Source organism: Choloepus didactylus, chromosome 17 (genome assembly GCF_015220235.1).
Source record: "Choloepus didactylus isolate mChoDid1 chromosome 17, mChoDid1.pri, whole genome shotgun sequence".
NCBI classification, from domain to species: domain Eukaryota; kingdom Metazoa; phylum Chordata; class Mammalia; order Pilosa; family Megalonychidae; genus Choloepus; species Choloepus didactylus.
Window position 1 is genome coordinate 8,843,601 of NC_051323.1, and position 15,339 is coordinate 8,858,939.

Here is a 15,339-nt window from a genome sequence, read left to right on the forward strand (position 1 = left end):
TCACTTTTGAAGTCTAACTTGTCTGATATTAATATAGCTACTCCTGCTTTTTTCTGGTTGTTGTTTGCATGAAATATCTTTTTCCAACCTTTCACTTTCAGTCTATGTTTCTCCTTGTGTCTAAAGTGAGTTTCTTGTAGACAGGATATAGATGGGTCCTGTTTTTTTTAATCCATTCTGCCAGTCTGTGACTTTTTATTGGGGAGTTTAATCCATTTATGTTTAGTGTTATTACTGTAAGGGCAGTACTTTCTACTATCATTTTGTTTTTTGGAATTTATATGTCATATCTTATTTTTTCCTCTCCTTTTACGGTTCCTGAAAATTTTCATTTCTGCACTTTTCTCCAACTCTCTCTGTCCTGTCTTTTCCTATCAGCCTGTAGCAGTCCCTTTAGTATTTCTTGTAGTGCCGGTCTCTTATTCACAAACTCTCTCAGTGTCTGTTTGTCTGAAATTGTTTTAATCTCTCCCTCATTTTTGAAGGAAAGTTTTGCTGGATATAGAATTCTTGGTTGGCAGTTTTTCTCTTTCAGTATCTTAAATATATCATGCCACTGTCTTCTTGCCTCCATGGTTTCCGCAGAGAAATCTGTATATAGTCTTATTGACTTTCCCTTGTATGTGTTGGATCACTTTTCTCTTACTGCTTTCAGAATCCTCTCTTTGTCTTTGACATTGGACAATCTGACCAGTAAGTGTCTTTGAGTAGGTCTATTGGGGTCTATTCTATTTGGGGTACATTATACTTCTTGAAACTCTAATTATCTGTCAGTTATAAGAGTTGGGAAATTTTCAGTGAATATGTCTTCTATTACTCTTTCTGCCCCTTTTCCCCTCTCTTCTCCTTCTGGGATACCCATAGCATGTATATTTATGCCTTTCATGTTGTCACTCAGCTCCCTAAGACCCTTCTCATATTTTTCCATTTTTTTCACCATCTGTTCTTTTGTGTGTATGAATTCGAATGACCTGTCTTCCAGTTCAATGATCCTTTCTTCTGCCTGTTCAAATCTACTGTTGTGTCCCTCCATTGTGTTTTTCATCTCCTCCATTGTGGCCTTCATTCTCATGAATTCTGCCATGTGATTCTTTAAGTTTATGAATTTTTTATTGTCATCCAGTGTCTTCTTTATATCCTTCAGCTCTTTTGCTATATCTTCCTTCATTTCATCAAATTTATTTAGCATTAGTTGCCTCCACTCCTGTGTCTCAGCTGAGCTATTAGTTTGTTCCTTTTGCTGGTCCATGTTTTCATGTTTCCTCGTATGGCTTGTTATCTTAAGTTGTCTAGGCATCTGATTTTCTTGATTAGTTTATTTTGGAGCTTGTTTTCTGTCTTTTACCTAGTGGTTTTCTTGTTGGTTGGCTTTGTTCTCTGGCCTCTGTTATTCAGTTCAACTTATTCTAGACCTCTAACTTAGGTTTTATTTAGTTGATCAGAATTTTTCCCCTCTTGTTTTTCTGTTTCTTGCTCTGCCTCTATGTAACCTTTTTGTGAGTGGGTCTCCTCAGATATGGTCGACCCTAGTCAGATTTTCCCAGTCTAGTGAGGCCCAGGTCTCATTGGGAGGGTATGGAGTTTTCCTGAGAATGAGACCTTCCCAGGAGGCCTTTAGAATTTGTGCTTTTCCTCTCCTGTCCAGCAGGTGGCGCTGGCCAGCCCAAAGCTCCCCCACCAGTGTAGGGAGGTGTGGAGCCTTTAGTTCTCCTGGTGACTCTGATCCTGTCAGGGGTGTGGCTGACTGAAGCTAGAATCTGAATTCCAGCCCCTGGGGTCTGAATTCCCAGAAGGAGGACTGCCAGTTGAGCTGGACCTCCCTCCACTCTCCCAATCCTCAGAACTCCAGTTGTCTCTCAGGGGCACTATTCCCTTCTCCCCTCTCCTCTTTGGGGCCTCTCCAGGTAGATTCCTTGGTCAGCAATGTTCGCTGCTATCTCAGCTTTTTCTCCAATTTCAAACTTGTGTCCAATGTGTGACTGGTTACTGGAGACCCCGAAAACACTGTTTCATATAGTTCTTGGGTAATTGCCAGTTCAGATAAGGGCAGTCCCTGAATTCCACAGAGGCCAGGAGGGAGGTCCAGCTCCAGTTTAGTGGTTTCCAGCACTCTAAGTCAGTTGCCATTGTCAGCATAAGTTTCAGCAGCAACCTGAAATGAACAGCCAGCAACCCTAAAGTGGAGAATGAAGATGAGGTAAAATTCTGGGGATGAACAGAGGGGCAAGGTGACAGAGGGCTGCATGGAGACAGGATGTGTGGTTATTCTGTCCTCTTAAATTCTTAACAACATGTTAGGTTCTACAAATCCATCACCTAAACAAAAGCTGAAACCTCAATAATATTTTACACCTAAACATATGGTCTTCTGTACTTATCAGTCTTGCTTCCCATTCCCTAAGGTAATCATCATCTTAAATCCTTTGTTCTACTTGTTACAGAGTTGTATTCTATACATATGCAGTCCTTTAAAAGGTAGAATATATTTTAAAGTAAATATGTTCATAAAATTTTTAAAGTGTTTGTGATCTATGTGATTTATTGTGATTTACTTTTTTTGTACACTGTATTGCTAAGGTTTAGAAATATTATTATGTATCTCTGCAGTTCATTCTTTTTCAGTGCTGTATAATATTCCATCATGTGAATGTACCATAGTTAATTTGTCTACTATCTTTGATGGGCATTTGGGTTGTGTCCCAGGCAACTTTCAATATGGTTCCCCATGATTCTTGAATCATAGTATTCACACTCCTGGGTTATCCACTCCCTTTGAGTATGGGCTTGCTTATGACAAATAGAATATGGTAAAAACTGTGAGATGTTACTTTAAAAAATGGGCTAAAAAAGACTGAGACTTCTGCCTTGCTTGTCCACTTTTTTGGATCCCTCTCTTGGGGGGGGGCAAGCTACCACATTGTTTGTAATCCTATGGAGAGTCACACGATAAATATTTTCTCCTTCCAACAACTAGCAAGGACCTGAGAACTAACAGAAGCCAGGGGAGTGATAGAGTGATATAGTGATCTAGGTTAGCCTTAGATGACCTCTGCCCTGGCCATAACCTTTACTTGGTCATTTAAGTGTGAGACCATAAAGACTGTTTGTTTCATGCTATTGGATGTTTGGGCAATTTGTAACACGGCATTAGAGAGCAAATGTAGGTTTACTCCCAGTTTTTGCTACTGTGAACAGTAACAACATGGACATTCTTGTACCTGTCTCCGCTTGCCCATGACAAGAAATTATTTAGGGTCATGATGTAAATAAAATGTCAGCTTTAGGATTTAACACCATAGGCTTTCCAAGGAAGGTACACAAATGTACACTACCATCAAGAATACAGAACATATACTGTAGACCCACCTGTTTTTAATTTTCATCATGCAATGAGAGTCAAATTGTATCTCTTTATTGTATTGGTTTGCATTTCTCTACTTACTGAAAATGTTCAATACTTTGTCTTATCTTTATAAGCATATTTGTATCCTTATCTATTTAATGTTTCTTTATGTCTCCTACTCATTTTTCCATTAATTGCATGTGTTTTCTTATTGATTGGTAGGTTTACTCAATTGCTTCTTAATAGTAATCCATTCTCAGTTATGGAAATTACTTGAAATATCTTTTCCAATGATTGTTGTTCATATTTTTTCCACTCTCCTTAAATTGTCCTTTGATGACTAAGAATACGTGATTTCTGTCTTATCGTTGGCAGTCAGAACCTTGTATGTCATGTTTAAGAAATCTTTACACATTGCAGGTTGCAAAAGATAGTACCCTAAATTTTCTAATGAATGCTTTCCAGTGTTATTTTCAACAATGAATTCCTAAATTTATCAGAGGAAGCAATCCAATTTCATATCTTTTCATATATAAATAATAAATTTTTGCAATTGTATGTTAAAAAAAGGGTCTTATTTCCCTAGTGATCCCTAGTGATCTTACTTGCTCCCTTTGTCCATGTACCAAAGCTTTACCCAGTTATGGGCCTGGTTATATTATCCTACTATTAATGTGTTCATAGACGTATTAATTCTACACCATCTTAATAGCTATAACTTCATGATATGTCTTGTAGGGCAAGCTTTTCCTTTCATCTTCAAAAGTGCCTTGAATATTTTAGGTTTTTGTTGGCATATATACTTTGGAATCATCTTATCAAGTTCCATGAAAATTCTATTGGGGTTGTTACTAGACTTGTATTTAATCTTTATACCAATTTGAGGTTAAATGGCATTATCTACAACCTTGTGTTCCTGTTAATGAACATTGTCTTTCTCTTCAATTATGTAGCTCTTTAATTTCATTTGATAAAGTTTTATACTTACCTACATAGAATTCTTGAGTTAAATTCTTAGGCAATTTACATTTACTACTACTGCTGAAAATTGTGTTTTCTACAATTGTGTTTTCAAGGCTTTTCCACTGAGTTTTGTTTGTTTGTTTGTTTTATTTTGTTTTCAATGTCCATCCACTGCACTACTTTTCTTGGAACTAGCTCTGTAAAATGCTTAATTCTGTTGCAGTAAAACAAAAAGTTTAAACATGTTCTTTTATTACAAAGCTGCACAGCAAGGCAGTTTTGGATTTTTTGTTTAATTAACTGTACAATGTAGAACATCACAAAGATATCCTTTGACCTCGAAGATAATAATGGTTGGACACAGGCTGATTGGAAAAGTCATTTCAGTTTTCTCTGTAAGTCCTTGGCTCAAATATGCTTTCTTTCACCGAAAGATATAAGTGCTTCGTGAGCATCTTGATTCTTCCCTTTCCATCTTTCCTTCCTTCCTTCCTTCCTTCCTTCCTTCCTCCCTCCCTCCCTCTCTCTCTCTCTGCCCCTTCCTGTCCTCTCCTCACCTTTCCCCTCAATTGTTTAGATAGTTGTCGAGAACTATCTAAGATGCCACAACCTCTCCATACAGCCTGCCGTAGAGCCTGAGAGAATCACCGGTCACCTCTACTGCTGCTGACCTCTTCTCCTCTTCTCTTGTGCCCTTCCCTTTTTCTTTCACTTTCTCCCCTCCTCCACCACTTTCTCCTCTTCCTCCTCCTTCCCTAAAATAACAATATAAATAAAAGCAAATATCAGGTTTACAAATCTATGGCATCTATTTATGTTTAATAATTTAATAAATTAAAAATTTAACACAAACCTACAATGAAATATAATTGAGTAATCTTGAAGAAAATTGCAAGAATTGTAATAATGCAAGACAAGTAATGTCATCTTTCATGGAACATGTTTTTAAGATACATCATCAGCATTTTTCAGAAACATAGCATTTCCCTGTGGATATATGCTAATGGCTTTGGGAAGTAACCCAAGAATCTAAAAGTGAAGTCCTCCATGAATGTGAGACTCAGGATAAATGACTGTTTTCTCTCCCCTCATCCCTGAGATAACCTGTCAGGACTGCTTAATTCAGCTAGTGGCCAATCTAATTTAGGACCTTAGCAAAAATGCCCTTATACTGAAGGAGCAAAACTTTGACTTGATTTAGGTTGAGTTGCTGGAGAAGATCATCAGTGTTATTGGAAGTGGAGAAGTGTCCCTCGGATTGGAGATCTCATGTATCAAAGCCAGAAGAGTTAGTTATGACCTTGTAAAACTATAAATTTGGAGATCGAAGAGCTGAGTGGTAACTAGGAGGAAAGAACAGATGTCAACAATTAGCAGGGAGGAGGAATAAAATGACCCCTTGGTAGCAAATGTAAAAGACATTCAATACTGTGTTTTCATTGCTGCAGAGACAATTCATTTCATTGGGACACATATTTTGTAGCAGTACCCTTGGACAGGTATGGCCTAGAAAACTGGATTTTTCTTGTTTACTTGGAATCCTTATCTATGGGCCCTATTGGCTATTTCCTGCCCTGGCTGGTGGATATTCAGATTGCTCTCTGGGGATAGACATTTGCAAATTTGGGAAGAAAAAAATAGTAGGTGCAAACTTAGGAGGCACTTAGGAAAAGTAAAGAACACAATCTTATCTAATCTTTTAGTCTGCAAGGCAATTTGGGAACCCAGTAGCATGGGTGTGCTTGGAAAGGAAGGCAGGTGGAATGTGCATGGCTGGGATTATTAAACTGGTAAATTAGCAGGGCTGACCTTTTAAGGTGATGATCAACAACACGAATTTTAGAGTGAAATGATCCTGGTATAAATAGCCTAGCCATCTACCAGCTGCATGACCTGAAACAAATTTTTTAAAACTTCTTTAAGGTTTGGTTCCCTCATCTGTCAAATGTGGATAAATCTTATAATCATTTTTGTAGAGATTAAAATATAACATATATGTTAGCACAATAAATAGCAATTTTTGTTATTATTTAACATTATTATTATGGTTATGGTTATCATTATCATTGATAATATGTTGTGAGACAGTAGGAGAATGCAACTGTCTTACATCTCTTTGGTTGAAGATAACAAATTCAAAGAGTTTATGCAAAATGGGCTCTCAAGGAGAAATGGAATCCAGGTTATGTCATATTATGCATTAAGCTAACATGATATAGTAGTTTTTAAGAAAAAAATTCAGTACTTAAAGCTCATTTGGAGAAACTAAAAACATTACCTCAGCCAGTTTTTTGAGAATTGCTTATGAATAAAGCATTTTGTGTCTTGTTCACTCCATGGGTGCAGAACCATCTTCTTTGTGAGAATAAGCTCACTGATGCTAATGGAGGATATTTGATTTGTCCAAATCACTAACAAATAATGAGTGAAAGTCTCATAGTTAAAATCATCATGTCCAGAAGCCAGATCTTTGCTCCTGCCAGCTCTTTGAGTCAGAAATGGCTGGGGCTTTCGCCTACTGTATCTGCGTTGTAGAACACCATTAACCCTATGTCTACATCATCATCAGTTGGCAGAATCTTTTCCTCTCTCCCACCACTCCACATCATTGTCCAGATTCTATGTAAAGCTTTGGCTCATATTTACAACTTTATAAAAACAACTAAAAATTACACTGTATTTTTCACCACAAGAAGTGCATATTTTTAATACATAACTGTATTGTTGCTTGGACAAAATTTACATGGTGTGTGTGTGTGTGTGTGTGTGTGTGTAATTTTAGCTATTTCTATACATTCATCAGCAGGGAATTAAGTGTTCTAGCAAGTGGACACTTTCCCTAAATTATTTGTTATTTAAAAACTGATTTTCTTTCAATTGATTGAATTCTCCATTTATGCTCAAATTGCAGTGTGGAAATTTGAAAATATTATTGGCATATATGGTTTTCCTTTGGTAAATTTAAGCCTGATAGTCCAACAACTCAGCATTGAAAAATTAAGCATTCAACTCCAGAGCAATTTGAATCTAAAAGAAAGCTATTGGGAAATGAGAAACTTGGTTGGGGTGAAATTGCTCTCTCTATACACATCTTCTTGTTGTTCCTCATCTCCTTTTTCTTCTTCTCCTAATTATTATTATTTAATTTAAGACAAGATATTCAGCTCCAGAATATCCAGACGAATAAATTAGGTCTCATTTTATTTGGTTCAAGATACTATGCTTTCCATCTAACTGGCTAGAAATTAGAGTTATAGATTTGGTGATGTAAATATTATGCAAATTATACAATAAAAATCTTAAAAATGAACTAGTAAAGCACAAAGTGAAGTATTTATGTATGTTCTGTCTTTCATTGAATAGCTTCTATATTGCAAAGCTAGATCTCTGTAACTTCATATAAATCAGATCATTGGAAATGAGGAAATAGTAATAATAAAACTGATGTTAGCAAGAGAAGAAAATCACTGATTCTTTAATTCCTCCTCTCTCTAATTCCCTTGTGCATAAATATTATACTTTATTTAAATGTGATTTGATTATCCTGTAACTTAATTAAAACATCTAGTTGATTATTTTCAGATTAATACATTACAATATTAATTTGTACTATATGGGTCATATATTTGTTTATTTTTATGCCATGATAGTTATATTTGCCAAAAAAAAAGACAGACACTATTATTTTCAGAATACATCTTGACTATGTTCTAATGGAAATATTTTTCATGGTTTTCTTTACTGTTAATATCAACAACAGAGAAACCTTATAATATTCTTATCTGAACACTTCTTAAAAGAAAGATAGTCTCTCTCTTCCTAAGAAGAGGAAGGGTATTTGCACAATAAAATAAATAAACAAAAGGCCATTTTTCTGAAATTGGTCCTGCCGTCTTCCAAGACCCAGGTGGTGTAGCAGGGATGAGAGTAAAAGCATTTCTCCCTAACTCCAATAATTCAAAGTCATTGCACAAATTCCCAAACCCTTTACTCTTTCTATTAAGGTGACATTTTCCCAGTGGCCTCTTCTATAAACTGGGTTGGCTTCAAGTCATTTCCAGAAAAAAAAAAAAATAATAGCAGAATATTTATTTTGACTTTAGAAAAGATCTGGATTCATATATGATTCCTTTCATCATGAAGGTAGTAAGAGTGTATACAGAAACACATTGTATGTTTTGATTTGAACTGTCTAGTTATAGAGTGAGAACGGAAGCCATCTACACGCATAGAGCACACAGCCCACACCAACACAACTTGACTCTCCAGCTATCTTCACTAACACGTTTCCACTCTCTGCATCAATATGACTTTGCTATTCCAGGAAATTCTTACCCAGAAAGATAAATTCATACATAATGCCATTTTGGTTCCAGGAATTTCCTGAATAACCCATTTAAACATACATAAGATTGTCTGAATTTTTAGTAGATGATAACATCAAACAACTATTTACTCTCCAAGGCTTTTGAAAGTTTTGCCTCTCTGTATCCACCAATTCTGAAATATTATATCATGATCCTTACTCAATCCTAATTGAATGCCTGCACTGAAAATCTGCCTTAAACCAGACCCCCAAACCTCATAAATATCTCTCACTGATACTAAAATTCTATCAAGATAGTCCCTCTCCCTTACTGACTCAAGAAACAAACACAGCTTTGACATGACAACATGCTGCTTTGGTTGCGTATTCAAGAAGCCAGCATTTGATAAGAGCTAGCTCACTTGTATTTTCCAATACCATGTGTATAAAATATATTTGCATATGAGCAAATGGCATTAACTTGTATAATTCTGAAAGAGAGGTTATTGAACAGAATATCAGTGTGATGTTCCCTTTCACACATGTCTGCAGGTTATTATTAGCATAAATTTTATGTAATAATTTGATCCATATATTAAACCTCTAATCAGAGCTCATAATAGGCAGGGGGCATCTAACGAATGCATTATCTCTATATTTAACCACAAAGTTGAGGCCTAGGAAATAGACATTTTTTTTTCAAAGTCACAAAGCAAGGTAGTGGAAGAACAAAGATTAAAACTCAAGTGTTCAGACAACCATATATTTATATCTCCCTTGAATAGATAGTAACATTATTTCCCATCTGTGGAATGATTCACCTACAAAATTACTTGTTTCTCCATTTAAGACATTTTATCATCATGAAAATAGCCACATGTGTTACACAGATAAAATTGAGGAATCCTTACTTTTACATTAAAATATCTGATCCAAGGGTGCCATGCAACTTTTGACTTCACTTGCAATCAAAGATCTGTTACTTTCTTTGCTGATTTCACCCCTCTCTTCAGTATTTAAAAATCAGTGTAATAAATCTATATGCTTTATCAATTTAACTTCCATTTTAAGGGAATTATGTTATTTGTTGTTGTGTTTTAACTGAAATCACATTGCAAAGTGGTGCTAAACTCAATCAAGCTTGACCATATCTTTAGTCCACAAAAGTTTATGCTGTTTGTATTTCGGCTAAAATTAATTCTTTAGGAAATAATCATTTTTGGATAGAAGAAAAAGGACCCAACAATCTTATTAGGAAACAGCTAAAACCACTTCTGTTAAATTATCATAATATGCACATTGTATGAGTGTTATATGCTGCCTGGCACATTTCATAAAATTTTAAAATTGCTATTTTTTGCAGTTAAATTAGTTTACTCATATGCAATTATTTGCATTGCTTTTACTTTTTTATTAGAGAAGTTGTGGGTTTACAGAAAAGATATTGAACATTTCACAAATTTGTGTGTCATTTGTAGCATTCCAATTTTAGTGTGTATGCTGCCGAAGCAACCACAAGTAATTATTTTTTGACGAGTGTTAAATGAAGGGAAAAAAAAACAAACTGGTTGCAGCTCTTCTAAATACTAAATCTATTTTTTAAATTACTCAAAGCAAGAAAAACGTAATTTACTACTGCCAAAGTGAGCTAAAATAATGAATGGGCATACCGGTGTACATGGAAGGGGAGGAACTAAAAAAAAATGAGCGGATACTTTGATCTTTAATTTTTGATTTACATTACATGTAACAAGAGCATTCCTGCCTGTATTTTAATTTCTTATGTATGTAGTGTTACAAAGGCACTATCTAGGACTTGACAACATCTTAAAATGTAGCTATCTTGGTAATAAAATTATTCAACCCAAGATCTCATTAGCAAATGAGTGCACTATTATGGTTGAGTTAGAAAGCAATTAATTAGAAATAATTTGTATTGTTAAATGAGATTCTGAGGAAATAAGGCCACTCTTCTTACCCATTAGTGGGACAAATTGGAAAGTAAGCAAAAAAAAATTATCGTTCATAGAAAGATATGTCATGGTATTCAGCAAGTTGAAAAGTTCTGTTAAAGCTATCCAAACATTTTAAAGTGTGTCCCCTATTGAACAAAGGTGTGAGCACTTTAAAGAACTTTACTCTTCAAAGAACTTCCTTTAAACATTGAAAAATTCTTCAGCATGTTCCGATTGTAAAGATGAAACCATTCTGGAGGATAGAGGACAAAGAGCTTGCTTCTTCCTTCAGATTTTTCTCCTTATGGCTACAACACACAGGCAGCATTAAAGTTAAGATGTCTACGAGATTTAAAATCAACTTACTTGCCAAACAATCCACAGCAAAGCACTTCCCCTACCTCCCAGGAGGGGCAGAATGGCTTTTTCATGGGCTAATACAGTAGCCCTTCTTCTAATGAGCAGCTGTGTGGTGACTGGGCACTTAAAGAAGGAGCTTGACATGAGGGTGTGAATCCAAGCCTGAAGACCCAGGAAATCAATCGGGGTGATGTGGTGGTTTATATGACAAGTCAAAAACAGGTGCCTAAGTGTGTCCATCAGGTTTATCGATTATAAGCTTTAGAACCTATTCTGGTTACCATAAACAAAATGATGAAACATTCAAACAACTGCACACAGGACCAATCAGGGCCTCACAGAACCAGTAGTTGCCTAGAGAATCACTCCTAGAAAATCAATGGGAGCCCTGAAAGACCAAGAAACTGGACACAATATAATTACCTTGCAAGTGGAATAAACCATTTATGCAGTCCTACCCAGACCTAAATAAACACACACTCAGAACTTCTGTGTCACTGATTATTAACGTAAAGAGGATCATATTTTATAACCTTTATTGTATTTTTCTAGCTCCATGATACCTAATGGAAATTCCTTCCCTCGAGGTCTTCTGATAGAGCCCTAACTCGTTCATTTTTTCAATGGCTACGTAAATGCCACACACCATGATGTATTAATACATTTCCCTTTAGATGACTGTTCATTCATTTTTTTTTTGCCTCTACAAAATTACTGCAATAAACATCCTTGTACATACATTCTTACTTATTGATTCCTTTATTTCTATGGTGTTGATTTCCAGGAATAAAAACTGTTGAGATGAATACTATATCCATTTTGAATTTTGAATAGACTCACTATGATACTTTCCAAAACTTGGAACGCTTCACATTTCTGCCATTGATTTATGAAAATATGTTTTCCCCAATCCTTCCTTCCCTGTTGATGACTACAAGAGCCACCAGTGTCCAACTCCACAGTTAAACTAAACAAAAATTAACTTTCTTTTTATTTCTTCTCACCTGTTCCAGAGTCTACATCTTCAACTGAACAGAAGTCATATGCCTTTAACAGAATGGAATGGGTATACGGAGAATTTTTCCATTTCAATTTCCATTGTACACAACAGACATTGAATCCCATGAGTGCATATTACAATATATAATGGGGGATTTCCAGAAATAGGAAGCTAGCAAATGTTTAAGTTCATTGGTAGTGTCTAATCAAGAGTCATCTGCCTAGAAATTCAAATGTCAAAGAATTGGAAATGCTGTGTATCTCCACCACCCACCTCACTACAGAGGGCCATGCATTCCCCAGCGTAGAAAAGTCATACTGTGAATTGTGTATTAAGCAGCTTACAAAATTTACAGCAAGAATGAGAGATGCTCAAGTACCAGGAATAGGTGATCTCAGATTATGAGTAAAAGCTTAAACCACTGAGTCAGTTGTGCTAGGAAAAGAGCAGAATTTAGCTTAATCCAGTCCCTCTCAATCTCAGCACTATTGACAATTTGGCTGGGTAACTCTTCCTTGTAGGGGGCTGCCCGTGTTTTATAGGATATTTAGCAGCATCCTTAGCTCTACCTACCAGAAGTCAGTAGCAGCTCCCAACCCAGTTGTAACAAGAAAAAATGTCTCTAGACATTGCCAAATTGCCAAATGTCTTCCACGAAGCAAAATCTCCCCCAAATGAGAACTGCTGGTTCATTCTACAAGAAAAGAGATCAGAGTTTGACAATTTGCCCTGAAACTATTAGGCCAGTCTAATTCATCATATATTCAGTGTTATGTGTTTTGCTAATTTTCAGTAATGCCTTGTTAAGTGAAAATCTTACAGCAATGTACCTCTCTTGAAACAGGAAAGTGGGAAAATGAAGTAATAACACTGCCTTGATTGGGTACAGATTTTCCTCAATCATAATTCTTCTTACTTACTCTGCCAGCTATTTGTACAATAGATTCAGTTTAAAAGGCAAAATCACAAGCATGAATAATTTGAGCAGCTTTGGATTGAAAGGTGACCAAAACTGAAGGATTTATGGTTAGCAAAGTCAGAAGAATACTATCGTTAAAATTTATCATCAGCAGAATTTTAATAAATCCTGGCAATGCATCTTGACACACACCCCGAAGGTCTCCATTTGATTGTAAGGTGGAGAGCACGTGGACAGAGGTTTAGGCAATAAAATATTGATGAGGAAGGCTGGCTCTAAGAAAGGGTGGGTTTGCCCATTCTTTATTCTATTATATTTAAGTGACATTCAAAAATTGATGCAAACATTTAAAAAAGCAACAATGAGAACATTAGAATAGCGGAGAGAAATCTGTGATTATTATCTTTGAATAAAACTTATTTATGTAATTAATCAACTAGCAAATATCTGTTGAAGGCCTACTATGTTCAAGTCATTGTTGTAATTACTGTTGGGGAGGGAGTGTGAAGAGGCAAGAAATCTGAAAATCGGCCTTGTCCCCAAATTGCTTACATAATGTCAAGGTGATTGCAAATGTATCTAAAGATGCTATATAGTGGCTTTTATTATTAGTTGTCAAATGCCGGTCATCCAGATTTCTCAAAGGTGGATTCCTTTTAGACTTCTAATAAGTAAATATCATTGAAGTAAATTGGACCACATCACATGATCTGTAGTATGAAAGTGCCTGGAATTTAAGTTCCAATATCCCCCAGTCATTTGACCTGTCAAGTTTAAGCATTCTTTTACTTTATAATTATATTCTATATCACAGCAAATAAATTCAGGCAATTGTTGAAAACTGTTTACATACACGCACATACACACACACACACAGATTGATTTTCTAGCTTCCTCTATGTACAATAAATTTCTTGTTGCATGCAGCCAGGCTGTTAATGATGCACTCTTTTACTGAATTCAATAACAATTTTGCAAGCTTACCATCCTTTGATTTGGGATGTTTCTCTTTCTTTTTAAAACGTATTTTTAATTAATATGGAAATTAGAATCTGATTAATAGGCAATTGTTAGAAAGATTACTTCAGAATTTGTATTGTTTCAGACTTTTATGCATATCTTTTTTTTCATTTAAACATATTGAATAAATGTCTTATATTTGACAGCAGTGATTAAAAAAAAGACTTGAGTAAACTATTTGAAAGAAACTTAAATGGCCAAGGAATAAGGCAATAAATGAAAAATTGACTTCCATTTTAAAATACCATCTGGTTTCTGACTAGGAATCTCTAACATATTCTTTCCTAATTTTTCACCTGATTTTATAAAAGACAATGTAAAAGATGAAAATACTTACCACCAGCCTGTACTAACACTGGTGGTAAACCTATTATGAAAGTTTAGCAGGGTACAGCCAGTAGTCTTTCTTTCTTGTATGCTGACTGAAATCGTCTTTCAGAAACTAGGAAGAAACCTATCCTACTTTTTCCTCTGTCCATTGCATGGATCACAAGTACAACCTCAACCCACATTCATTGCCTTGGAATCTGTCACTGTACTAAATGGCTTTTGTTTGGGCCACCAAAAAACCATCACCCTTATCTCTCCCAGGGAGATAGAGAAATATTCAGAACCTTATTGGAAAAAATGTTTTTGGGCTCATGCAGGAACTGCAGATGCATCACAATTTCTGTAGACTACTTTCTATAAGTGCCACAAGCCAGAAAGGAAACATAATGGCAGTTATGGCAGAGAATTATAGTGGCATTAATTATTCATTCATCTATCTGTTCAGGACTAAAAAGTCGGAGAAGTAAAACCAATTCAAACTAAGGGAATTACATTAGATCAAACATGCTATGGGAACTTAGAACTGATATAAAGTCATTGAATATCTGTCTATCATCTCTATAGATCTATTAAAGAAATCTGACCACTACTTAATGATCAGAGAGTTGTGCCAAGATCAATACTTACACTCTGTTTGTTAGATGAAATTAATTCAGAAGGCTCATCTTATTGAATGAACTATCAGGATAATAGGGCTTATGAAAAATCAATATACATTGAAAAAGAAAGGACCTCACAATGAATACACTAAGTAACAGTAGGCAACTAAATATTATTTTCTACAAGAACTGGAAGAAATTTTTAAAACATTTTGGAATCCATGGCAAGATATGTGAAGGCATGGCCTTTGTAAAATGTCATAAGAAAAACAAAGCAAGAGAAGTCAATGAGATAAATGAAAAGGAGATGGGTAAGAGAAAGAAGACTACCAAAGGTCTTCAACAACAATAATCACCATATATAAATATGTTTTCAAAACAGATAAACAGTAGAACTAACATTTAGAAACTGAGACTTGATTTGGAGAGGAAAATCTCCAGAAAATCTTCCAAACTTGGGAGATTTTTAAAAGTGATGAGTGTGTGCTTCATATGGGGAAAAAGAAACTAATCAAGCAAAAATCATCATCATCATCTTTGGTAA